Below are 25,695 nucleotides of genomic sequence, written 5' to 3'. Positions count from 1 at the left end.
CTGGGGACATCTATACCGCTGGCCACCTATTCTGGGGACATCTATACTGCTGGCCATCTATTCTGGGGACAACTATAGACCTGGGGCTACCTATTTTTGGGGAACCACGTCAGATTGAGTATTTTGGAGAACTGCTGCCAGGTGAGAGGTGTCTACCATATTAAGGGGGCATTCTACCTATTTATGTGAAATGCTGTCTATTTATGTGACTCATGACTGCTGAATTTGTCTTGTTGGGGGCCTCATGGTTACTGAATTTGTCTTGTTGGGGGCCTCATGATTTGTTGGGGGCCTCAAGATCGCTGAATTTGTCTTGTTGGGGGCCTCATGATTGCTGAATTTGTCTTGTTGGGGGCCTCATGATTGCTAAATTTGTCTTGTTGGGGGCCTCATGATTGCTGAGTTGGTTATGTTGGGGGTCTCATGATTGCTGGATTTGTCTTGATGGGGGGGGCTCATGATTGCTGAATTTGTCTTGGAACATGCTGGAAGGTACATACTGAGGGAGGGTGGGTGAGCGTGAGCCTGCTAACCTCCATATACATTTGGCTCCACCCATAACCACGCCCACATTTATTATGTGACCACGCCCCCTTTGGCGCGGCGCAACCTTGACTTTGGGGGGCGCATTAATAGTCTTTGTCCCCGGGCGCTGAAAACCCTAGCTACGCCTCTGCATCTATATGTATAATAGTAACAAACAATTCAGTAGTAACTTGATACCTTAAGCTGGCAATGTAGATCTGCTCCTCCAGATCAAACAGAAAAAATGCCCTGCAAGCAAATACAAACATAAGGGCTAAGCACCACTCGGAGTAATGCTGGGAATACACGGTTCGTTTTTGCCTTCGTTTAAACCTTCGATTCGTTCGGCAAACGAATCGAGTGTTGAAAACGTATGTGAAAATAGTCATAATCTCATTATAGTTTCGATTAATAGACCCCAAAAACGAACGACTAGTGATCGAACATGTTTGATATTATCTCTCTTTATCCATCTAATCGAGCCATTGGTAGGCTTGATGGCTGTTCAGATCGATTATATATTCGTTTATGCTAGTCCGTCCCTGTAAAAAGGGATTTTCGTTTCGTTTCTTTGCAGCCTTCGATCATTGGAAAAACGAAACCATCAGAATCGAAAAAAAACCCGAAACCGTGGGTGGTGATATTAACCGTATGACCGATTATTTCGGGATCGAAAAGGACAAAAGGCACAATCGAAACGAAGGTTTAAACGAAGGCAAAAACGAACCGTGTATTCCCAGCATAAGACTAAACAACATAATCTCAAGTGTAAACATGCTCTCCAGAGTCTCTCTCACCTAATGCTGGATCATTCAGGCTTGTCCCACGTGCTGCAGCTGCCAGGATGCACACCAGTTCCTAGATTAAATATACTTCCTCCCTCTATGTGAAGGGAGACCACACCCGCTCTGCAGCCTGACTGGCTGAATGTTCCTGAGGCTCTGACATCACATCTTGTCTGTGGAACTCAGACCAGCTGAACCAGGAAGTAATCTTCAGTGCTGCTACTGCCCTCATAGAGCTGCATTGCTGCTCGTAATTAAATCCAATACCCCAAGAATGACCAGCAAGAAAGAGGGGTCTCCACTCACACACTCATTTAGAGGATCTAGAGGGAGCTTCACGCGAGGGGAGGCACCCTGCGTGGTGACTGCATAATACAGCCGGGTAAGACTAAAAGAAAATACTTGTACTTTTAAAATGTACGCACAACCAGTCCTGACCATCAGGGACGAAGTGAAAAAAGCAGTGAGCTAGGCTGGAGGTAAAACATTTATAGTTACCAGTCCTGATTAGTAGGGGGGCGGGGTTAACCCATAGTATGCTGCCATGGATTTGACAGGAAACACAGTTCCAACTGTCCTGTGTCCTGAGCACCTCTCCCAGTTGCTAGGCAACGTAAATAACAACATAGGAAATCCCATCATGCTCTGCACAGCATCAGGGAAAAAAAGCCCAGACTTTTTTTCTTTGATGGGTGGAGCTTAGCTAAAAATGCAGCTAAAAATGATGCTTGGGTAAGAAAAACAAAGTTCTGATGCTGTGAAACTGTTAAAGAAACACCAAGCCTTTTCAGTTCTGCTGAGTAGATTTTTAGTCCGGAGGTTCACTTTAAATTCTTCACAGGTGGCAACAGCTTTAACTGCTGGTAGGTGCATTACTGCAGAATGTTTGTTTACTTGTCTTCCGAAGTGAGCAAAATGCTCTGGAGGTAATAGGCTAAAGGTGGCCATACACTAATAGATTTGCAGCAGATTCGACCATCAGATAGATTTCTGTCAAATGCCTGTCAGGTCGAATCTGACAGGAATCTATCTGATGTGTGCCACACACTAGGAACAGATTTCCAATAGATTTCACAATTAAATCTACTGGAAATCTATTGGAAATCAATCTAAATGCATTATTGCACCATTAGATCCAATGCAACGTTATGGGCCATCAATCTGCTGCCAGCAGCAGATCGGCCTAGATTTTCCATCCTGTCAGATAGATTAAATCGATCGAAATGGGCCGCAAATCGATCGATCGATTAGATAGAATGGCTGAAATTGACCAGTGTATGGGCCCCTTTACACTTTATAAACAAAGCATGATAATGGTGATAATAGAAGTAGTAGTAGTTATGGTCAATGCTCTGTTTGTGATTCTTATCATCTACTATTGGGCATTGCGTTGGTGTCATATTATTAAGAGGGCACCACTAGAGGGCAGCATCTAACCATAAATGCACTGAGTAACGCTGAAGAGGAACTAGCTTCTGTATATTATTATTATTATTATTATTATTATTATTAATAATAATAATTTATAAAGCACCAAAATATTACATGGCGATGTACAAAGTAAGAAAAAAACATGGGGTACATAATAATACAGACTACGGCGTACACAAAATATACAAAATACAGAATTGGTAATTACAGTAAGAAAAGTAACATGATGAATAATAACAAATTCCAAGACACAAAAGGATGAAAGAGCCCTGCCCTTGTGAGCTTACAATCTAAAGTATATATATATATATATATATATATACACACACAACAAAGTCCCAGTATCCGGAACTCGAGCATCCAGAAGTCTCAACTAACCAGGATGCCTGAGAGGGGATAACGGGGCAGAACTTTTGTGGTTAGAAGTGCAGAAATAACTTACCGATGCTCCGGGGGCGGTCTTCTATGCGTCCTGCAGGTCTGTTAGCTCCTTCGAAAGATTCCCAACCACAGCTGTGGTCACGGCTATTGCACATACATGGGCGTGTCCGGGTGCCTCTCCCAATCTATAAGATTATTTTCTTATTAATGCCCAATAATTCCCAATACACGGCTCGATTCTGAGCCATTCAGATGGCTCGATAGATAATTTCCAACTAGAGTTGGGCGAACTGTTAGTTGAACTTCAGCCGAACTGTTCGGCTGCCCAACCTGTCATGTCGCTGTGGCTCTTACTACTTCCGGGTCGCAATGACCCGGAGTAGTACGTCTGCGCTGGCCCGGCAGAGCGCGTCCTAGATCGCGCTCCCGTTGCCGGGCACTCTCTGCGCATGTGTGTGACGTCACTCATGACGTCACACACATGCGCAGAGAGTGCCCGGCAACGGGAGCGCGATCTAGGACGCGCTCTGCCGGGCCAGCGCAGACGTACTACTCCGGGTCATTGCGACCCGGAAGTAGTAAGAGCCACATGACAGGTTGGGCAGCCGAACAGTTCGGCTGAAGTTCAACTAACAGTTCGCCCAACTCTATTTCCAACATGTCCAATCTCCCGCCCGATCGTTTCGCCGATCGATTCTGCATTGAAGACAATGCAAAAAGATACGAAAAACGAGCAGAAGATAAGAGAATCGCCTGTGGAATCGAGCAGGGAATCGATCGAGCGGGAGAATCGAGCAACAAAATCGAGCCGTGTATGCCCAGCATAAGAGTGTTTTGCTCCACTGTTATCTGTAATGATCCTCCTTTGAAGGCTGGCAGTAAAAAAGCCATGTTTTCGCAGAGTCCTTTGCTGGTCATCCTTCATGGTTTGTTGAAACACTCCTAGAGTGTCAGCCGTGCTATTGCTTGTTAAAGTTATCTTAGAGTAATTCTTGGGACTGCACTAGGCCGCTTCCCTAGTGCAGTTAGGTTGTTATCTGTTTTGTCTGTATTGCCTCTCTGTTGCGATTGTCCTGTCGCCAACGGTGGTTGTCAGGAAATCGTTCTGTCTGTCTGGGGTACTAACCAGAGTAGCGGTTGCTACTGGTTGCCCCTTCTGTTCATCTGTCTGTCTTGTTTGGATCGCACTAGCCTCTAGCGGTAGCGGCTGTGGATCCTTCTGATCTATATTCTTGGAGTGTAAGCTGGAGCAGCGGTTGCTACCGGCTACCTCATCTGTCTGTCATGATTGAATCGCACTGGCCCCTAGCGGTAGCGGCTGTGGATCCTTCTGATCTGCTATCCTGTTCCTGTACCCGGATCGCACTCGCTCTGGCGGAAAGAGCAGTGGATCTTCCCTATCCTGTTCCTGAACCCGGATCGCACTCGCTCTGGCGGAATGAGCAGTGGATCTTCCCTATCCTGTTCCTGAACCCGGATCGCACTCGCTCTGGCGGAAAGAGCAGTGGATCTTCCCTATCCTGTTCCTGAACCCGGATCGCACTCGCTCTGGTGGAAAGAGCAGTGGATCTTCCCTATCCTGTTCCTGAACCCGGATCGCACTCGCTCTGGCGGAAAGAGCAGTGGATCTTTCCTAGCCTGTTCCTGTACCCGGATCGCACTCGCTCTGACGGAAAGAGCAGTGGATCTTTCCTCTCATATTCCTGTTTTCCGTTTGTCTGTCTTGTCTGATACGAACGCTTGCTGTAGGCTCGGTGAGGTAATCGTTTAGCAAGCGTTCATGTTCTCTCTTTTCGTGTTTGTCTGTCTTTGGTCAGTCAGAGTGGCGTGCTTGTCTCTGTTGCGCTTTTCGTTCGGAGACCGCGCTGTAAGCGCGTTCGCTGTTGCGAATGAGTGCGGTGTTTGCGTTTAGCTAGCGTTTGTTGCTTTCGTTATTTCTCGTTGTTGTTTGCTGTGCCTTTGCTCCTCTCGTGCTCTGCATTTTTCTGTCTGGTGTCTCTTGGCAATCGCCATTCTCTGCGATTGCGTTCTTGCTTTTGTTTCTGCTGATGTGTGTTCGCCGTCGCTGGGTGGTGACTAGATTGTTGTACACGCATTCATCCTGTATCTGTGCTCTTTCTCTTTAAGGGCTGTTCAGCCCTGCATTGTCTTAGATCTGTACAATTCCCATCTAGCATTTGTGGCCGTGCAGAGGCTGTGCTCGTCTGCACTCCACAGCGCAATCTGCCGGTGGGAATTGCCCTCTGCTGGTGCATTGCACCTAGCCTGGGTTCACCTAATTATACGCTTGTGGAGGGTTTTCGCTGTGTTAGTGCGCATCTTGTGCGCTGACCACGAAAACGATTCCACAAACGTTACATTATCCAGATTTTTTTGTGAATTGTTAATTTGGCAGTCTAATAATCTAATGCAATAGATAGTGTGTGCATATATTTGCAGGTCGGGTGCTGTGAGGCCTCCCATTGATTTTGAGGTTGACAGTTTTTTATAGTTCGCTTTTTGCTTTTTATTATTCCATGTCAATATTTTTTTTTAATCTCCCTGAATCATCCAGTAGGAATAGGGAAATTTTGCAGGATGTATAGTAATTTAGGTACTATTTTCATTTTCAAAATGTTGATTTTTCCTAAAACTTTGCCGGGCAATTTTTGTATTTCATTACATTCTCTCCATAATTAAGGGGGGATAATGCATTTAGATTACTGCTTAAAGAGACACTGAAGCGTAAAAAATATATGATATAGTGAATTGGTTGTGTACTATGAATAATTACTAGAAGATTAGCAGCAAAGAAAATATTCTCATACTTTTATTTTCAGGTATATAGTGTTTTTTCTAACATTGCATTATTCTATAATATGTGCAGATTACACAACACTCAGCATTCAAAATGAGTCTTGACCTCTCCTCTAGCAGAGGAAAAGTAAATAGTCCAGGAACAGTTGAGATAATAAAAGTCAGATAACAGCCCTCTCCACGACTAAAGGTAGCCATACACTGGTCGATTTGCCATCAGATTCGACCAACAGATAGATCCCTCTCTGATCGAATATGATCAGAGAGGGATCGTATGGCTACCTTTACTGCAAACAGATTGTGAACCGATTCCAGCCTGAAACCGTTCACAATCTGTTGTGGTGGTGGTGCTGCTGCTGCCGCCGCTCCCCCCCCCCCCCCCCCCCCCCGCCGCTCTGCCGGCGCGACTGCCCCCGGTCACCGCTGCTCTGTCTGCGCTCTGGTCTCCAGGTCCGGCATGCCTCACTTCTTCTAGCCCGGCAGGAAGTTTAAACAGTAGAGGACGCTCTACTGTTTAACCCCCTTGGCGGTATGAAAAATACCACCAGGGGGCAGCGCAGCAGTTTCTTTTTAATTTTTTTTTTTTAAATCATGTAGCGAGCCCAGGGCTCGCTACTTGATAGCCGCTGCTCAGCGGCATCCCCCCAGCCCCGCCGATTGCCTCCGGCGACAGGCGATCAGGAAATCCCGTTCAAAGAACGGGATTTCCTGGAGGGCTTCCCCCGTCGCCATGGCGACGGGGCGGGATGACGTCACCGACGTCAGCGACGTCGGGACGTCATTGGGAGACCCGATCCACCCCTTGGCGCTGCCTGGCACTGATTGGCCAGGCAGCGCAGGGGTCTGGGGGGGGGGGGGCCGCGCGCCGCACCGGATAGTGGCGATCGGGCGCGCGGCGGCGGCGATCGGCTAGCTGCGTCCAGCACGGGGTTACCGCTAAGGAGGTTAAACTTCCTGCCGGGCTAGAAGAAGTAAGGCATGCCGGACCTGGAGACCAGAGCGCAGACAGAGCAGCGGTGACCGGGGGACTGGAGTCGCGCCGGCGGAGCAGGTAATGTATGCGGGCTCTATTGCGTCGGTCGTCGGGCACTCGAACGCCGCTAGCGACGCGCTCCCTACCCGCGGGCGATCGACGGTAATTTTCCGCACGGAGTGATCGACCGGATCGGACGAAATGGATCGAAATTCGGCGTGTAGCGCGAACGATTGGCAGCAGCTTCGATCCCAGTGATTGAATCTGCTGTCGAAACAGCGGCAAATCGGGCCAGTGTATGGCCAGCTTAACTTAGTCGGAGAGCTTAATGGCTTGTTTGCATAGAGATAACAACTGGAGTTTCTCAACTCTTCCTGTACTGGAAACAATTACACTGATGTATCTGATCTGATCTTAATGTTTTATTTCTTAGCTGTGCTACACATACAAATCATAATATCATAATTTTTTTTTCGCTTCAGTGTCTCTTTAAAGGACTTACGAGGCCAAATTAGTCAAAAAAGTGAATTACCTGTATAATCTTTTACGGCACGGAGGACGCCGTCCGCACCCTCCGTGCCGATCCGCCGGGTCCCCTCGCTCATTAGCCCCCTGGGCCGGCTCCCGACCCCACGGCCCGGGTCGGGCTCCCCTGCCTCTCCCAAAATGGCCGCTTACTCTGGCCGCAGCTGCGCAGTCCGCATAGCCGCGAGTGCGGCTGCGCAGCTCTAGGGCCAACCTCCCCGATCCACGCTACTTAGCGTGGATCTATAATCTATCAAATAACTATAATCTATCAAATAACTGTGCCGTGTTTGTTTTTTTATGCTTTTTTTTTTCTTTCTCTGTCTGAAAGAGTTAAAAATCAGGTATGCAAGTGGCAGTTTCTGCCTGGGTCGGGACTGGGTCAGACTATAGCATAACCCTCACTGATTAGTAAATACAGACATAAAATATTTTCCGGTCTATAAATGGCTTCTGAAAGCAGGAAAGAGGTAAAAAGGGTCAATAATTCATAGATTTGAGCTCTGGCATACTTCAATGAAGGTGTCATTGAGCAGAGACAATGAAACAGTAAAAACTGAAAAACTAGATTTAAATATAAAATAAAACCATGGGATATCTAAAAAAAAGTCATTTTTAGGAGGAGGATAGATACAGTTGTTTTTCTAATCAGTTAATTTTCACCTCGGAAGTCCTTTAACAGGGAGAGTAACTTCATGGACTCTTCTCATTCCAAAAAAGTTCATTTTATCTGTTCCGTCTTAGAAGTTTGATCCTTGCAGTGGCTTAATCAGAGTGGGACAGTAAGTCCAGCGGTCTTTCATCAGCACTTCAGCCGCAGCTCTCACTTATATGTGAAGTGTGTTCTGCAATTTGACCCCCATAGCATGTGCCAGGGCCCCAAGAGTTATGCTCTACGTACACACATGCGACAACGATCGTTCGTTGAGAACGACGAACGAACTTTTAATTGATGAAAGAACGACCTAAGTAAAGTTCGTTTTAAAAGGTGTGTAACGATCAGATCGTTAGAAGGAACGTTACATCACATAAAGCAACTATTGTGCTTGCGCATAAAAATGAAAAGTTTCATAGAGAAATAGTGAAATGCGCATGTCAAGCCTAGTACGAACGATCGTTTCCAACGATGTACTACTTTTGCAAACGATCGTCGTTGGGAAAAATCCGCCAAGCTAGATCATTCGTTTTGAACGATCTAGCTCGTCCGTCGTTAGACTTAATGGTCGTTGGCTGCTTTTTTTCAAACGATCGTCGTTTGAAAGGATGGGGGAACGATCGTTTCAAACGACTATAGTCGCATGTGTGTACGCACCTTAAGCCTTATTCAGTTTGAAGGCTAGGATCACATATGACATAGCGTGAAAATCCGTCGCTTTACGCAGGTGCGTTTGCGTTAGTGCAATGCGTTTTTACTGCACTTTTGTTGCATTCACGTTTTGCTTTTTTTCCATGCAGATGCGTTTTTCGTGCGTTTTAATGCATTTGCGGTTCGCTAATGTAAAACGCATATGAGTTTGGTATGCATTTTATTATTTATGCAAATCATAAGGAAGACAACAGGAAGCGGAAACTGTGAATAAATACACCAAGTCCCTCCCTTAAAATTCCTCATCAGTGCTGAGACACAAAAACTTTTTGACGTGTCCATCTTGTGTCCACCGCAAACATGGACCGCTAGTCCGCTACAGTGTGTCACCCGACCCTAAGGGCCCTTTTCCACTAGCAGTCGCTAGCGTTCGTGCTGAACGCTAGCGATTGCTGAATCGCAATTCCGCCGTTTTCCCGACGTTTGCGGCCGCGATTTTGCTATGCAGTGCATAGCATAGCAAAATCGCGGCAAAAGTCGCTCCGCGGCGCGATCGCGATCAAGTAAAAAACGAATCGCGGTAGTGGAAATGACCTACCGCGATTCCTATGTTAAAAAGCAAACCGTAGCGATTGTAAAATCGCTAGCGGTTTGCGGTTTTGCGATTCAGCTAGCGCAAACGCGCTAGTGGAAAAGGGCCCTAAGAGGCATGTGCTCATTTCTTAACCTCCTGAGCGTTCTGGACGGACGCCGGAGGGTGCCGCTCAGGCCCTGCTGGGCCGATTTCAATGAAATAAAAAGGAGCACATGCAGCCGGCACTTTGCCAGCCGTGTGTGCTACCTGATCGCCACCGCAGTGCGGCGATCCGCCGCGCGCAGCGGCGAAAGAGTGTCCCCCCAGCCGCCCAAGCCCAGCGCAGCTGGACCAAACCGTTCCGGCCAGCGCTAAGGGCTGGATCGGAGGCGGCTGACGTCAGGACGTCGGCTGACGTCCATGACGTCACTCCGCTCGTCGCCATGGTGACGAGGAAAGCTCATCGCGGCCCTTCTTGTTACTTTTGATCGTCGGAGGTGATCAGAAGTGCGGATTAGGAGCGCCCTCTAGTGGGCTTTCATGCAGCCAACTTTCAGTTGGCTGCATGAAATGTTTGTTTTTTTATAAAAAAAAAAACGTCCGATCGCCAACCTGGCGATCTTAATAGAACGCCAGGCAGGTTAAAAAGACAATTTCTTAGGGCCCGTTTCCACTGGTTTGGAAACCGCGCCGAATCTTTTATTTTAATAACTAAAATGAATCTTTTAACAACTTCCTCAGCCCAGCAAAGAGTATTAAAGTAATGTAAAACTTGTCTGACGTTATTCTTTCTTAAAGCAGCAGAGGGTGCTATCTGACAAGGTAATTTTTACTATACTACAGGCCTAACACAATATTTACTTCACATTTAAAGCTGACCTACAGTCTTAATCCCCCCACTGCTCCAGTATATCCACCACACTAATACGTTTTCAGAACAAACGCTTAAAAAGTATCTGAAAGAAGTAAAAGTTTTAGTTTAAAGGGAACCTAAACTGAGAAGGAAATTGATTTTTCCTTTTAAAATAATACCAGTTGCCTGACTCTCCTGCTGATCCTGTGTCTCTAGTACTATTGGCCACAGCCCCTGAACAAGCATGCAGATCAGGTGCTCTGACTGAAGTCAGACTGGATTGACTGCATGCTTCTTTCAAGTGTGTGATTCAGCCACTCCTATAGCCAAAGAGTTCAGCAGGACGCCTGGCAACTGGGATTGTTTAAAAGGAAACATCCATATCCCTGTCAGTTTAGGTTCCCTTTAACTTATCAGTGTTGTATCTACAGTATGACTGCAGGAAATAAGGTTGATAAATATATAGAAAGCCGTACATTTACAGAGCAGTGTGGTGCTTATGGCATGAACTGGATATTACCTTACTATGCAAGATGGCTTCTTCCAGTACTGACTGCTGTGACCTGGTGAGAAATGTAGTCTTCACAAAGAAAGTGTAAATATTAGTTAAATACAGGTAGGATAACTATATAGTCAATAAGGAGTTGGGAGAGGTTTCTAATTGTATGCTATGCCAAACGATTATAAGTTTTAAGAACTATCTCTAAAAAAAATGCCTGAAAGGGTTAAAAAATTTTATTTTCATTTCCTCCCCCATCCAAATCCATCACTTAGGCCTAGTGCACACCGGAGCGTTTCCGCTGCGGTTTGCGATCTGCTTGCGGGTGCGGATCCGCTAGGGTAATGTATTTCAATGGGCTGGTGCACACCAAAGCGGGAGGCGTTTTGCAGAAACGCATACTCCCGGGCTGCAGCAGATTTTGGATTGCGGATGCGTTTCTGCCTCAATGTTAAGTATAGGAAAAACGCAAACCGCTCTGAAAAACGGCACTTCAGAGCGGTTTGCCAGGCGTTTTTTGTTACAGTAGCTGTTCAGTAACAGCTTTACTGTAACAATACATGAAATCTACTACACCAAAACCGCTACACAAAACCGCAAAACGCTAGCTGAAACGCTGCAGAAAAATAAGAAAAAGCGTTTCAAAATCTGCTAGCATTTTGCGGATCTGCTAGCGGTTTTTGGTGTGCACCAGCCCTAAGGGCTGGTGCACACCGAGCGGCTTTTTGGGCGTTTTCAGATCCGCTTGCGGCTGCGGATCTGCTTGGTCAATGTATCTCAATGGGGTGGTGCACACCAGAGCGGGGGGCGTTTTGCAGAAACGAAAAATGCCTGGGTGAGGCATTTTTTGGATTGCGGGTGCGTTTCTGCCTCAATGTTAAGTATAGGAAAAACGCAAACCGCTCTGAAAAACGGCACTTCAGAGCGGTTTTGCAGGCGTTTTTGTTACAGAAGCTGTTCAGTAACAGCTTTACTGTAACAATATATGAAATCTACTATACTGAAAACCGCAGCAGCAATCCGCAAAACGCTAGCAAACCGCCTCATAAAAATAAAAAAAAGCGTTTAAAAATCTGCTAGCGTTTTGCGGATCTGCTAGCGGGTTTTGGTGTGCACCAGCCCTAAGCTTTGCTGTACTGAACAGTAGTAGATAGAAGGCTCCAGTGTGCAAGCTGCTTAGGGAATCAGAAAATGTGTAGACTGAAATGAATGAAATGTGCAGTCTGAAAATAGCTGTGTAGTGCTTACAAGCTTGAACTGGATATTACATTATCACGCAAGATGGCTGATTATAGTACTAGTTGAATGTAAACAGGGTAATTGTGATTTTCACACGTTATTTTAGGCCCAAAGCAGGTAGTCACTTATGAAATGGGAGACAAAGTTTTTAATTGTACATTATAGCATTGAATTTTGCTTCTTTATTCTCCATGGCCACTGTGGTTTCTGCAAATTTCAAACACATATTAGTAGGTTAGATGTTTCATTCCAGAACTATCTGTAGAATGTGGTCAGCATATATGTTCCTCTTAGGGAGAGTGAGTGTTGAAAGTAATTTGCTATTAAAATTTGTGGTCCATCCCTACTGGAGTTGTCAGTAATGGTCTGCAGCAGAGTGACTTTCCATCTGGATTAGCATATTACGCTTTGAGAACACTGTTATTGAAAGTAAAGCTGTGAATTTAAAAAAGACAAAAGTTAGATACTTACCATATTTTTCTGCATATAAGAATATAAGACGCACCTAGGTTTAGAGTGCAAAAATCAGGAAAAAAATATAAATATACTAAACTTGGTGTGTCCATGTTCCAGGAGCATCTTGTGGAGCTTTTTCCCCAATGATTGTGTCCTCCATTTGTCCCCCATGTGTCCCCTTCTGTCCCCATTGTTTCCCCTTCTGTCCCTAGTGTGTCCCCTTCTTTCCCCTGTTTGTCTTCCGCTCCCCCCCCCACCTCCTCCTGAGGCTCTTCCCCACCTCCAGTGCCCCAGGAGGAGGTGGGGGCGACGACTCCCTGGGGGGTTCATGGCGGCATCTGGGAGTCCCTTTTAAGAAGGGGACCCCCAGATGCCCTCCCCCCTCCCAGGAGAAATGAGTATAGGGGTACAAAGTACCCCTTACCCATTTCCACAAAGGGTTAAACATGAAATAAAAACGCAACAACGAAAAAAGTATTTTATCAATCTAAATTAACCATAAATACTTACCTGTACCTTTAAAAAAATGTTCCCACGCCATTATCCTCGGTAATGATCCAACGAATACAGTATCCTCCGATCTTCAATTACCTTGATTGAAGATCTCCCACGGCAATTAGCTATACTGTAGCTTAGAATGCGTCCTGCAGAAGCATAGCTGCCCTCCCCGCCTCCTCACCTGTCACCTTCACCTAGGCTGGCACCCAGTGCACCCATGGGTGCACCCGGTGCCAGCCTAGGTGGGGGTTTACAGGTGAAGGCAGGTGGGGAGAGACAGCGGGAGCCGCACTGCTATACATCCGCACAGGACGCATTCTAAGCTATAGTAACCGGTTCATGAATGAGCCGGTTCTTTTTGTATTGAATCGAAAGAATCGGTTCAGAGCTACTATAGCTTAGAATGCATCCTGTGCGGACATATAGCAGTGCGGCTCCCGCTGTCTCTCCCCACCTGCCTTCACCTGTAAACCCCCACCTAGGCTGGCACCCGGTGCACCTATGGGTGCACCAGGTTCCAGCCTAGGTGAGGGTGAAAGGTGAGGTGGTGGGGAGGACAGTGGGAGCCGGCGCTATGCGTCTGCAGGACACCTTCTAAGGTTTAGTATAGCTAATTGCCGTGGGAGATCTTCAATCACGGTAATTGAAGATCGCAAGATAAGAGGATACTGTATACGTTGGATCATTACCGAGGATATTGGTGTGGGAAATTTTTTTTAAGGTACAGGTAAGTATTTCTGGTTAATTTAGAACATTAAAGGACTTTTTTCATGGTTGTGTCTTTATTTCATGTAACGCTTTGTGGAAATGGGTAAGGGGTACTTTGTACCCCTATACTCATTTCTCCTGGGAGGGGGGTGGGCATCTGGGGTTCCCTTCTTAAAGGGGACTCCCAGATGCCACCATGAACCCCCCCCCCCCCCCCAGGGAGTCATCGCCCCCACCTCCTCCTGGGGCACCGGAGGTGGGGAAGAGCCCCTTGTCCATGGATTGGGCAAGGGCTCGGGGGGAGAGCGGAAGGCTTGGCCGACCTTCTCCCCTGGAGCCCCCCCATATCATGGACCATGCGGGCTGGTATACCTCAGGGTGCGAAGCCCCAGTACGCCGGGGCTCCGCATTCTGGCTATCCCAGCCTGCATGGGGGACAAGGGGCTACAGAGGCTCGGGAGGGGGGACCCCACGCCATATTTTTTTCAGATTTCCCACATTCGGAACATTCCCCAAAATTAAAAATGTAAAATTGTTTTTAAATATTGTTTCCTGCTATCTTTTTAACATATCGTGCAAATGTGATGTTGCTGGGATGTAAGGGGCCTTTGCTATTAACTGCTGGGAAATATTTCCCACACGTTGACCAGCGGCATTTAAATATATCGTTTTTTTTCTCTGAACTTTAAAATCGATTTTCTCAAAAAGTATAAGGTCTTTTTTCCTCTTGTTCCCACTGTTCTTCTTAACATTCCCTGCAAACTTGGTGTTTCTAGCATTTAAGGGGGCTTTGCTATTAAACGTTAAAGTCGGTGGCAGACATTTCCAAACGGCAGCAAAGCAGGGCTTAAAACGATAAATATCGTTCAGGCAGGACAAAATAAGCAAGTTTTAAAACGCTAAATAACGTTTTGACGTTCGGCACCATTTTTTAACTTTATAAACGATAAATATCATTTCATAATGATTTTCTATGAGACGCCATTTTTTAGCGCCCGCGCCTGGCGCCATTTTTCACTGCTCCGTCCTAGGTAGCCTTTTAAGGCCAAGAAGAGATTTTCTTCCATAAGAAAACATTGGGTTCTGGCTTCCAGGGGGATTATTACTGTCTGCATCAAATCTGATGGGATTTGTGTTAAGACCACACATCATTTCAGAGAGCCTTATCACAGCTGAAATTATCCCATCTCTCCCAAATACATTACATAGCCCCCTGTGACCCCACCCCCCATCCCTCTACCTGGGTTCTGTGTCCACGCCCACCTTAAAGAGACACTTAAGGTGGCCATACACTGGCCCGATTCGCGGCCGTTTCGACAGCAGATTCGATCCTGGGATCGAATCTGCTGCCAATCGTTCGCGCTAAACGCACCCGCCGATCCGATTTCTTCCCGAAATCGGATCGGTCCGTCGATCGCGCTGTGCGGGAAATTACCCTCGATCGCCCGCGGGTAGGGTGCGCGTCGCTAGCGGCGGCCGATCCGATCAGGTATACATTACCTGACGCTGGCTCCCGGGCGTCTTCTCCGCGCTGCACCGCTCTGTTCCGGCTCCATCCCGGCGCTTCCTGTGTCACTGCAGTGACCAGGAAGTTCAAATAGAGGGCGCTCTATTTGAACTTCCTGGTCACGGAGTGACACAGGAAGCGCCGGGATGGAGCCGGAACAGAGCGGTGCGGTGCAGCGTGGAGAAGACGCCCGGGAGCCAGCGTCAGGTAATGTATGCGCGGGGGGGGCACAGGCGGCAGGAGCAGCTCAACAGATTGTGATCGGTTTCAGGCTGAAATCGATTCACAATCTGTTTGCAGTAAAGGCAGCCATACGATCCCTCTCTGATCAGATTCGATCAGATAGGGATCTGTCAGCTGGTCGATCTAATGGCAAATCGACCAGTGTATGGCTACCTTTAAGCCAGAAAAAATAAATGAGTTTTACTCACCTGGGGCTTCTACCAGCCCCCTGCAGCAGTCCTGTGCCCTCGCAGCCACTCACCAATCCTCTGGTCCCCCGCTGCCAGCTAGTTTCGTTTTTGCCGACAGGCCCGTCAGGACTGGCCACACGCAGCTTTTTCCGCATTCCCGACTGTAATTAGCGCTATTGCGGGCTGCAACGCGTACAAAAATACGCGTTGCCCCATTACGCACGCAATAGCGCTAATTACAGTCGGGATTGAGGAAAAAGCTACGCGTGGCCAGCCCTGGCGGGCCTGTCGCTAGAAACAAAACTAGCTGGCAGCGGGGGACCAAAGGATTAGTGAGTGACAGCGAGGGCACAGGACTGCTGCAGGGGGCTGGTAGAAGCCCCAGGTGAGTAAAACTCATTTTTTTTTCTGGCTTAAGGTTCACTTTAAAGTTAACCTCCGGACTAAAAATCTACTCGCAGAACTGAAAAGGCTTGGTGTTTCTTTAACAGTTTCACAGCATCAGAACTTTGTTTTTCTTACCAAAGCATCATTTTTAGCTGCATTTTTAGTTAAGCTCCACCCATCAAAGAAAAAAAGCATGATGGGATTTCCTATGTTGTTGTTCACGTTGCCTAGCAACTGGGAGAGGTGCTCAGGAGTGGACACAGGACAGTTGGAACTGTGTCTCATGCTCCCTGTCACCTCCTTTCAACCAAAAAGATGGCTGCCATCATGAAATCAAACATTTGCCTGTTCTTCTAAAACAGTGTGGGTAAGAGATTATATTACCCATCTATTTTAATTAACATAACTAATGTAACTTAATGACAGTATGTTTGTTTAGGCTGGAGTTCCTCTTTAACCTCTTCTCCAATACAGAATATTTTCTGTGAACATGTGGGGCAAGGGGGCAGGCCAAGACTTTCAGTTATCATTACCTTTCTTGATATTGTGTATTGCACTTCATGTCTTTTTACTTTGTAACCTTGCAACCAGCATGTTTGTTCTCAGCACCTTTACTGGGGGTCTACCCTGACGAAGCCCCTCTGGGGCGAACTTCTGTGGTGTTTTTAGTCACTGATCATTTGATGCAGTCTCAGGTGTGTTCTAGTTGGACTTTGGCCCCACTCACGCATACTCTTGGCTCAGCCCACGTATCAGTTACCATTTGATGACCACCTGCACTGTTTCTGTAGCACTAACAGGCAGCAATACAAAATCCCAACAGATGTTTTAATTCTTCAGCACCATACCCAGGCCTGGATTTACATCATGGGAGCCTATAGGCACAGATATCCAGGCTCCTAGACTTCTCCCTCCATGAACCTACAAACCCCCACCAAACCACACCACAACTGTGCTGGTTGACCCAGCTGTCACTTCTCCCTCAGTTCCCTTGCCCATCATAGATAGCATTAGGTAGCCAGAGCTATCCTTAGTATTAAGTAGCTAGAGGTCCCCTCAAGTATTAGGTAGCTACAGGTGCCCTGACTTAAAGAGAACCCGAGGTGGCTTTGTATAACGTTAGTGGGGCACAGAGGCTGGTTGGGCACACTAACACCAGCCTCTGTTGCCCCATGGTGTGTGTCAAAGACCCCCCTGCTCGCCGCTATACCCCCGCAATGCTGGCGACACGCAGCGTGTCGCCAGCACAATGTTTACCCTAGCGCTGTCTGTCAGCGCCGCTCCGCCGCCTCCTCCGCATCGCCGCTACCCGCCCTCGTCCCTTCCCTCACGCTGATTGGAGGGAAGGGACGAGGGCGGGTAGCGATGATGCGGAGGAGGCGGGGGAGCGGCGCTGACAGACAGCGCTAGGGTAAACATTGTGCTGGCGACGCTCTGCGTGTCGCCAGCACTGCGGGGAGTATAGCGGCGAGCAGGGGGGTCTTTGACACACACCATGGGGCAACAGAGGCTGGTGTTAGTGTGCCCAACCAGCCTCTGTGCCCCACTAACGTTATACAAAGCCACCTCGGGTTCTCTTTAAAGTGGATCCGAGATGAACTTTTACTCATTGCATAATGGTGTCCCTTTCCTATAGTTTATAGGGTATTCCTCAAGCCAAATACTTTTTTGTTTTTGTTTTAATACTCTAATTCCCTGTAAACTAAACAAGCCTCGCCCACAGCCCTCAGAGTGCCAAGGCACTTTCAGACAATAGCAAGGGCTTACAGGAGCTCAGTCTGGGCAGGAGGAGGGGGAGGTGTTACTAGCCATTGATTTCAAAGGCAGAGGGTGGGAGGGAGGAGGAGAGGGGACTGAATTTACACACAAGAAAGCTGATACCATCTCCAGCTCTTAGCCTGTGACAGTATGACAAAAACAACATGGCTGCCCCCATTGTATCACATGAATAAATAATCATATTCTATTAAAACTGTTTGCAGCTAGATATGCTGTGTAAACTATCTAAACTTTAGATAAGATATATAGACAAGTTACTTGTTATAGTTAGTGTTTCATCTCGGATCCGCTTTAAGGGAAATCTTGCCAGTTGAATGCTGAGACCCAGATGACTAACCTCATTTACACTCTGCTCTGGACTCTGCATAGTTAAAGGACAACCGAGGTGACATGTGACATGATGAGATATACATGTGTATGTACAGTGCCTGGCACACAAATAACTAGGCTGTGTTCCTTTTTTTCTTTCTCTGACTAAAAGAATTAAACGTCAGGTATGCAAGTGACAGTTTCTGTCGGGACCGGGTCGGACTAGGTCAGACTATAGCCCAACCCTCATTGATAATTAATTACCACCATAAAACACTTTCCTGTCAGTAAATGGCTTCTGAGAGCAGAAAAGAGATAAAATGGGTCAATAATTCATAGATTTCAGCTCTGACATACGTCACTGAAGTAGGGTTGCCACCCAGCCGTTATTTGGCCGGCCCAGCCGGAAAATCATCTAAAAAGCCGTCACCGGAATTTAATTTTTTCCGGCATGTCATTTGCCGGTAAAAAGGGCCCAGGCTGCGCTCCCTGGCAACACAATTCCCTCCTCTGTTCTCGGATTGGCTGGCCGGGTACTGCCAGCCAATCACCAGCGTGGCTGTGGTTTTCCCGGCTGCAGAGGAGTGTACTAGAAGGAGAAGCTGAATGAGTGTGCGAGCTGGCTCAGAGCAGCAGAGACAGAGCATGTGGTTAGAATGGTTGCCGCTCTGCTTGCCTCAAACTCACTCGAGCAGCCAGCTCATTCAGCTCACTCACTGGGGATTCAGGCAATCTGTGTGGAAGCCAGGAGGAGTCACTCTTCAGACATGCCAGCTCAGCTGAGAGCCACGGGGTGAGAGAGAGACTGGAATCTGCAGAGAGCCCAACCCTCCCTCAGAGCAGGCAGCTCCTGGAGAGTTAGAAGGAGAGAGAGAGAGCGATGCCCAGCCAAACTTATACAGACAGACAGTGCTGCCTGTTGTGGCAGTAAGCAAAGGCTCCTCATTGTCATCACCCAAAACTAAAAGGCAGCTGAGCAGACAGCAGCAGCCTGAATTGAGTCTGTAGATGTGTGTATGTATTTATATAGTGCGTGTGTGCGATGTGTGTATATATGTATATAGAGCGTGTGTGCGATGTGTGTATGTATTTATATAGTGCGTGTGTGTGTATATATATGTATATAGAGCCCGTGTGTGTGCGTGTATATCAAGCCCTTGTGTGTGCATGTATATAGAGCCTGTGTGTGTGCGTGTATATAGAGCCCGTGTGTGTGCGTGTATATCAAGCCCTTGTGTGTGCATGTATATAGAGCCTGTGTGTGTGCGTGTATATAGAGCGCGTGTGTGTGCGTGCGTGTATATAGAGCATGTGTGTATCCCTGTATATAGAGCGTGTGTGTGTGTGCGCGTGTATATAGAGCATGTGTGTGTATGTATTTATATAGTGCGTGTGTGTGTATGTATATATATATGTATATAGAGCCCGTGTGTGCGTGTATATCGAGCCCTTGTGTGTGCGTGTATATAGAGCCCATGTGTGTGCGTGTATATAGAGCGCGTGTGTGTGCGTGCGTGTATATAGAGCATGTGTGTATCCCTGTATATAGAGCGTGTGTGTGTGTGCGCGTGTATATAGAGCATGTGTGTGTATGTATTTATATAGTGCGTGTGTGTGTATGTATATATATATATATATATAGAGCCCGTGTGTGCGTGTATATCGAGCCCTTGTGTGTGCGTGTATATAGAGCCCATGTGTGTGCGTGTATATAGAGCGCGTGTGTGTGCGCGCGTGTATATAGAGCGTGTGTGTGCGCGCGTGTATATAGAGCGTGTGTGTGCGCGCGTGTATATAGAGCATGTGTGTATCCCTGTATATAGAGCGTGTGTGCGCGTGTATATAGAGCATGTGTGTATGCAGCATAGTGTTCTCCCCAGAAATGTTTTCCAGCCGGGTGGTATGAATAAGTAGCCGGTTGGGGTGAGATGAGAGAATGCAGGGCCGGAGCGTCTCTGTACAACTCTGCTTACAGCAGAGTAGGAGGTGAGCTAATGACAGCCGGGTGTTCACCAAAACTAGCCAGGTGGAGCACCCAGCTAAAAGAGCCTGGGGAGAACACTGGAGCATGTGTGTGTGTATGGATGTATATAGAGCGTATGTGTGATGTGTATGCATTGAGAGCGTTTCCCCTATCAAAAACTGCATGCCCTCCTCCCCTTCAGTGTAACACTCCCTCCCTTACCCCATAGCAAGCATGGGCAGTAAATCCCCATGCTCCTTCTGGGCTGTTTGTACTGCCATACCCCCCCCTCCATTTCCTTTTACCTAACAGACCTGACCCTCCTTTGTGTACTTTAGCTGTTATTAATTATTTATACTTACCTGGGGCTTCTTCCAGCCCCATAAGGTGTGTGGGCTCTCTCGCTGTCCACTCTGGCTGCTCTGTTCACTTGATACCCCCCCACCCCAGTTTTCTGGTCAGTCATGTGATTCTGCACATGCACAACCTGCAGAGAGCTACAGTGGGGGTGCGCACATGGCACAGAAGAGCGTGGCTGGCCAGATTACTGGGGGGGGGATATCAAGTGAATGGGGCAGCTGGTGAGGGAGCCCATGCACCTCATGGGGCTGGAGGAATCTCCCCAGGTAAGTATAAATACACCCATTAATGCTGCCTTCAAGAGACCCAGACCGAGCCTAATGCTAGGTAGACACTATTCAATTTTCTGACAGATTTACTGTCAGATCGATTATTTCCAACAGGTCTGATCTGATTTTGGATCAATTTTCCATAGAAGTGAACAGAAAATCAATCAGAAACCAGATCAGACTTGTTGGAAATAATTGATCTGACAGTAAATCTGTCAGAAAACTGTATAGTGTGTACCTAGCATTAAAGGATCTCTGACCTGAGCGAGGGATAAGGAGGCTGACATATTCATTTCCACTTAAACAATGCCAGTTGCCTGGCTGCCCAGCTGAGCTTTCTGTCATCAGTAGTGTCTGAATCACACACCTGAAACAAGCATGCAGCTAATCCAGTCACACTTCAGTCAGAGAAATCTGATCTGCTGCATGCTTGTTCAGGGGCTATGGCTAAAAGTATTATGCTAGGTACACACAATACAATTTTCTGACAGATTTACTGTAAGATCAATTATTTCCAACAGGTCTGATCTGATTGTCCGATCTTTTTTCCATAGAAGTGAATGGAAAATCAATCGGAAAATTGATCAGAAATTAGATCAGACCTGTCAGAAATAATCGAGTTGACAATAAATCTGTCAGAAAATTGTATCATGTGTCCCTAGCATTAGGGGCAGAGGATTAGAAGGGCAGCCAGGAAATTTGCATTGTTTAAAAGGAAATAAATATGGCAGCCTCCATATCCCTCTCATGTTAGTGGTCGTTTAAAAAGTCCGCAACAAACCACTCCCACTTTTAGGCCACACCCATCAGGTCACACCCACAAGCCGGTATTTTTTCACCCTAAAGGTGGCAACCCTACACTGAAGGTGTCATTGAACAGAGACAATTAAACAGTAAAAATGTAAAAACTAGATTTAAATATAAAATAAAGTAGAATAGCTTTAAAAAGTCATTTTTGGAGAAGGAGGATAGATACAATTGTTTTTCTCATCAGTTTATTTTCACCTCGGATGTCCTTTAAGGCAGATGGGAGGCACTTGGGGAGGGGAGTGAGCTGCCTTTCCTTCACCAGGCGCCTGTAGGCACGTGCCAACAGTGCTTTATGGTAAATCCGTCCCTGACTGTACCTGAAAACTGCATCTATTTCGGAGTCTAATCTACTGTAATAATTGTGTTTGGAGTTCTCCTTTAGGTTGCAGACTTTGCCCCTCAGAGGGCCAGATTTCAGTGTTAGGTAAACGTCGCTGAGCTGTATATTTTTTCTAACTCGGTTGTCAGATAATAGCTACAACACTAACACCACACGATTAATTATGTAAGACCTGTGGGTGAGGAGAACATGTTTTCTCAATGTGGGATGCCTCTGGCAGTGGGGGCATTTTGAGGCCTATGCTAATGACGTGACCACAAGTTTAGTCAGAGTAATCTCCTCAGTGTGAGTCATTTGTTTGGAGCGGCACAAGTGAGGTTTCTGCCTCTGGACAGGGACCAGCTGATGTCACTAGAAAAGCTTGTGCGGTAATGGTGCTATCTGCCCTCCATAACTCCCCTAGAGTGGGCATGGCATGACATCAGCCTGAGATAGGGAAAGGGAAATAAATGGCTGGGTGGCTTCCTCAAGGCTGTTATGTGTTATTTTTTTCTCCATTATTTATTTAAAGATGTGCTTGGAATGTTTATTCTGAAAACTGGATGTCAGGAATGTCTCCTCTGTAGACCCACCGTGCTCTCCGCAGAGACAGTCTGTCCCCTGGATTAGGAGGGAGGCTGAATCGCAGCCAGGGGGTATTATAGGACCCATCACCGCTTCACTTAAAGAGGACCTGTCTTCTGAGTACAGCAGCTGCTGATAGACAGATACAACATGATGCTTTGAACCGCCTGGCGACACTTTGCAGAGTCTGTTGGACAAGAACAAGGCCAGATTTATACTTTTTGTGCCCCTAGGCTGAGTAGTATGTTGTGAATACACTTTCCTGTGCCAGAGCGCCCCTCCCATTCCATGTGCATCCAGCTCTTTCATATGTATCATCCGTGTACAGCAGCCCCTTTCTTTTCTTTTAATTAGGTTTTTTTCTTTTTTTGGTCAGTAAAAACAGCATTAACCCCAAACCAGTCATAAAAACCCTGAAAAGTTACATATGGCACATTCAAGCAGTACAATGTAGGACACCGATTATATCCAATCCACACTCTCCTCCCCAAAGACCTCCCCCCTTACCCAAGACCCATCCCTGAGTTCCACTGTGCTCTAGTGTTCAGCAAAGGGAAGGAAAATCAAAACCCCCTATCTCCTACACTCCATCTATGGTGCAGAAGCAACCATTGAGTTAACACACTAACCTTGAGTCCCTTTTTTTAAAGCGGAATTGTCATCATAAAAATAAAATTTCAACAGCAACTGGTCTGAGTGTATTAAATGGTAAAGATGCTAATCCTACATTCAAAACTCTTACAACGTTTTCTGCTGTTATGGTTTGGAGATATTACATACTTTAGGAGCACTGGCCCTTTAATTGCCATTGCCAAACAGTTGCATGCTGGGAGAGGGTCTTTTTATCTATAATATAATCCTCCTCTTCTCTTTATTTCCCCCTCCTTCTAATGACATACGACAGTGCACTTCCTAGTAAAGACCTTAGTGGGAGAGTCTGAAGACTCTGGGAGGAGGGCGGGTAACGAATACACAATTAGCAAGAGGAGAAAAAAAGAGTGAGGGAGGAAATGATGTCAGGAGGTCAAAGGTAACCAATATGGAAGCCGTCTCGAATAGGATTCTCTGCTATTCCTTTATAAAATTCACAGGAATCATTATGTGGACAGTGCAATACATCTGTTATGTAAGTAAAACTACTATTTATCTACTTATATATGTGTTTTATTTCTAGGTTAGGATGGGTGTCACACTTGTTCTTTAATGAACAGCTCCCTTGAGCATCAGGCCCCTTGTGCTGCTCCCCATTTTTACCTTCCTCATCATATATATTAACTCATATGTCCAGGTGCCCCTTGGTCTGCAGCCGCCCCAAGGCCCGAGCCTTTGCGGCCTTTCCAGAAATCCAGCCCTGGCTATGGAGGGGGGTGGAGTAAACAAAATTAGTTGACCACCACAACGTAGTTGGAATCCAAGGTGAACCACTACAACTGTATAATAATATATACTGTATAGGGGGGGGGGGGGGGGGGAGGGTTAGCCAACAAATAGAGAAAACAACTTTGTCCACTTGCAATATTTTATTATCACAGATCTTTAACATCCCCAAATGAGACTTAGTCCTGCACAAACTGAAACCTAGCTTCAATCCAAGGCATGACATGTACAAATAAATACCGGTAAATGATGACACCAATTCACCAACCACCAATGGAACCGATGCAGAGTGAGAACACCTCTCACATTTTTTTTTAATCATTTTATTATATCTTTTCATAGGACAGCCCTAAAGATATGACACTTTAATATAATGAAAAGTAGACAGTGTACAGCTTGTATACATTTGTTGTCTCATCAGAATAACTCAGCCATTAGGCCCTGAGCACACTAATGCAGCCAGTTGTGTCCACTTTTCAGCAACAATTCAGTATTACAGCTGCTAAAAAGCGGACAGTCTAACACAACTTTGTTACTGTGCTCAGGTTCTTAAAGTGGTATGAAACTCAGCGTTTCCTCTTTCTTCTAAAAGATTATTTACGGCATAAAATCTATCACCACAAAAAAATTGAAGCAGAACATTATTCAAACTGTTAAACACAGCACTTTGTTCTTCAGTGAAAAGCTCCTTGTTTCAGTGGGCAGCTTCTGGCAGCATCCAAAGAGGTGATAACATCATCTGTTGTTTACATTCCTTTGTCAGATACATTTAGTAAACATTAGCAAACTGCTGAAACTGAGTGGTACTGAGCTGAGAAGCAGAAAGAGCTAAGAAGTGATTATCACTAGATAGATTTTAACAATTTAAGTCTTTTGGATGTAGCTGCTACATCCAAAAGGCTGCTGCCCTGCTGCTGCACGCTCCTGCGCCGCCCGTTAGCCTGGTGATCTAAGTCCCCGCTAGAACAATTGCTGGCTTTTATGAGAAGCTGAGATCGTTCTAAGTCACACATCCCCTCTTCACTACCTGTAAGTGTACATGGCACGTTTACAGGACGCCTACAAAATAAATGACTGGCCATCTTGTGGCCAGATCGTAAAACTACATCTACATACATTTTTTTTTAAATTACAGCCTTACACTTACATTTAAAATTAACTGTTTACCTTCCACACTCTCCCAAAAATACCCAAATAATTTTTTTATTACAATTACAAAAAAAAACATAAATAGTTACCTAAGTTTCTGAACTTTTTTAATATGCATGTCCAGAGGGTATATTACTATTATTTTTTAAACTATAAGCTTGTAAATAGTGATGGACGCAAAACTGAAAAAAATGCACCTTTATTTCCAAATAAAATATTGGCGCTATACATTGTGATATGGACATAATTTAAATGGTGTAATAACTGGGACAAATAGGCAAATAAAATACATGGGTATTAGTTATAGTGGCACATATCATTTTTAAGCTATAATGGTCGAAAACTGAGAAATAATGAAATGTTTCTATTTTTTTTTTTAATATTCCCATTAGAACGCATTTAGAAAAAAATAATTCTTAGCAAAACGTACCGCCCAAAGAAAGCCTAATTGGTGGCAGAAAAAAAGCAAGATATAGATCAATTCATTGTAATAAGTAGTGATAAAGTTATTGGCAAATACATGGGAGGTCATAATTGCTCGGATGCATAAGGGGAAAAAACACTGAAGGCTGAAGTGGTTAATCTATAAATACTGCAGCTATGCAATAAAATGCAATGGCAGCTTTGAGAGCAGATAAACTGTACTTTGGGATTTTGTAATTTGTAAACAGACAATATTACTTCTGCACAAAAGCAAATATGATAACTGTATGAGTAATAAAGAGTAGGAAAACACACTTTTATTGAATGTTTTGTCCGAGTTTTAGCCCACTTTAATGTCTATACTTCTGGCAACAAAAAGGAGTTGTCCCCTAAGTGAAGAATGTCAAAATTGTGCCCAATTAGATATTTTCCCTCAAGGCCGGATCTATACATTTTGCGCCCCAAGGCCAGCCTTCTTGTTGCTCCCCTTCTATAA

General features: G+C 45.9%; 1 long non-coding RNA gene across 1 annotated transcript; it reads left to right on the top strand.

Moving 5' to 3' along the window:
* The first annotated feature begins 1,499 nt into the window (after positions 1-1,499).
* On the top strand, positions 1,500-22,937 carry LOC137563287 (uncharacterized). Its single transcript, XR_011030308.1, has 2 exons — positions 1,500-1,692; positions 22,198-22,937. It is a non-coding gene; the product is annotated as an uncharacterized lncRNA (long non-coding RNA).
* Positions 22,938-25,695: the final 2,758 nt, after the last annotated feature.

This window comes from Hyperolius riggenbachi, chromosome 1 (assembly GCF_040937935.1).
Source record: "Hyperolius riggenbachi isolate aHypRig1 chromosome 1, aHypRig1.pri, whole genome shotgun sequence".
Lineage (NCBI taxonomy): Eukaryota > Metazoa > Chordata > Amphibia > Anura > Hyperoliidae > Hyperolius > Hyperolius riggenbachi.
This window is presented reverse-complemented; position numbering and strand designations above follow the sequence as displayed.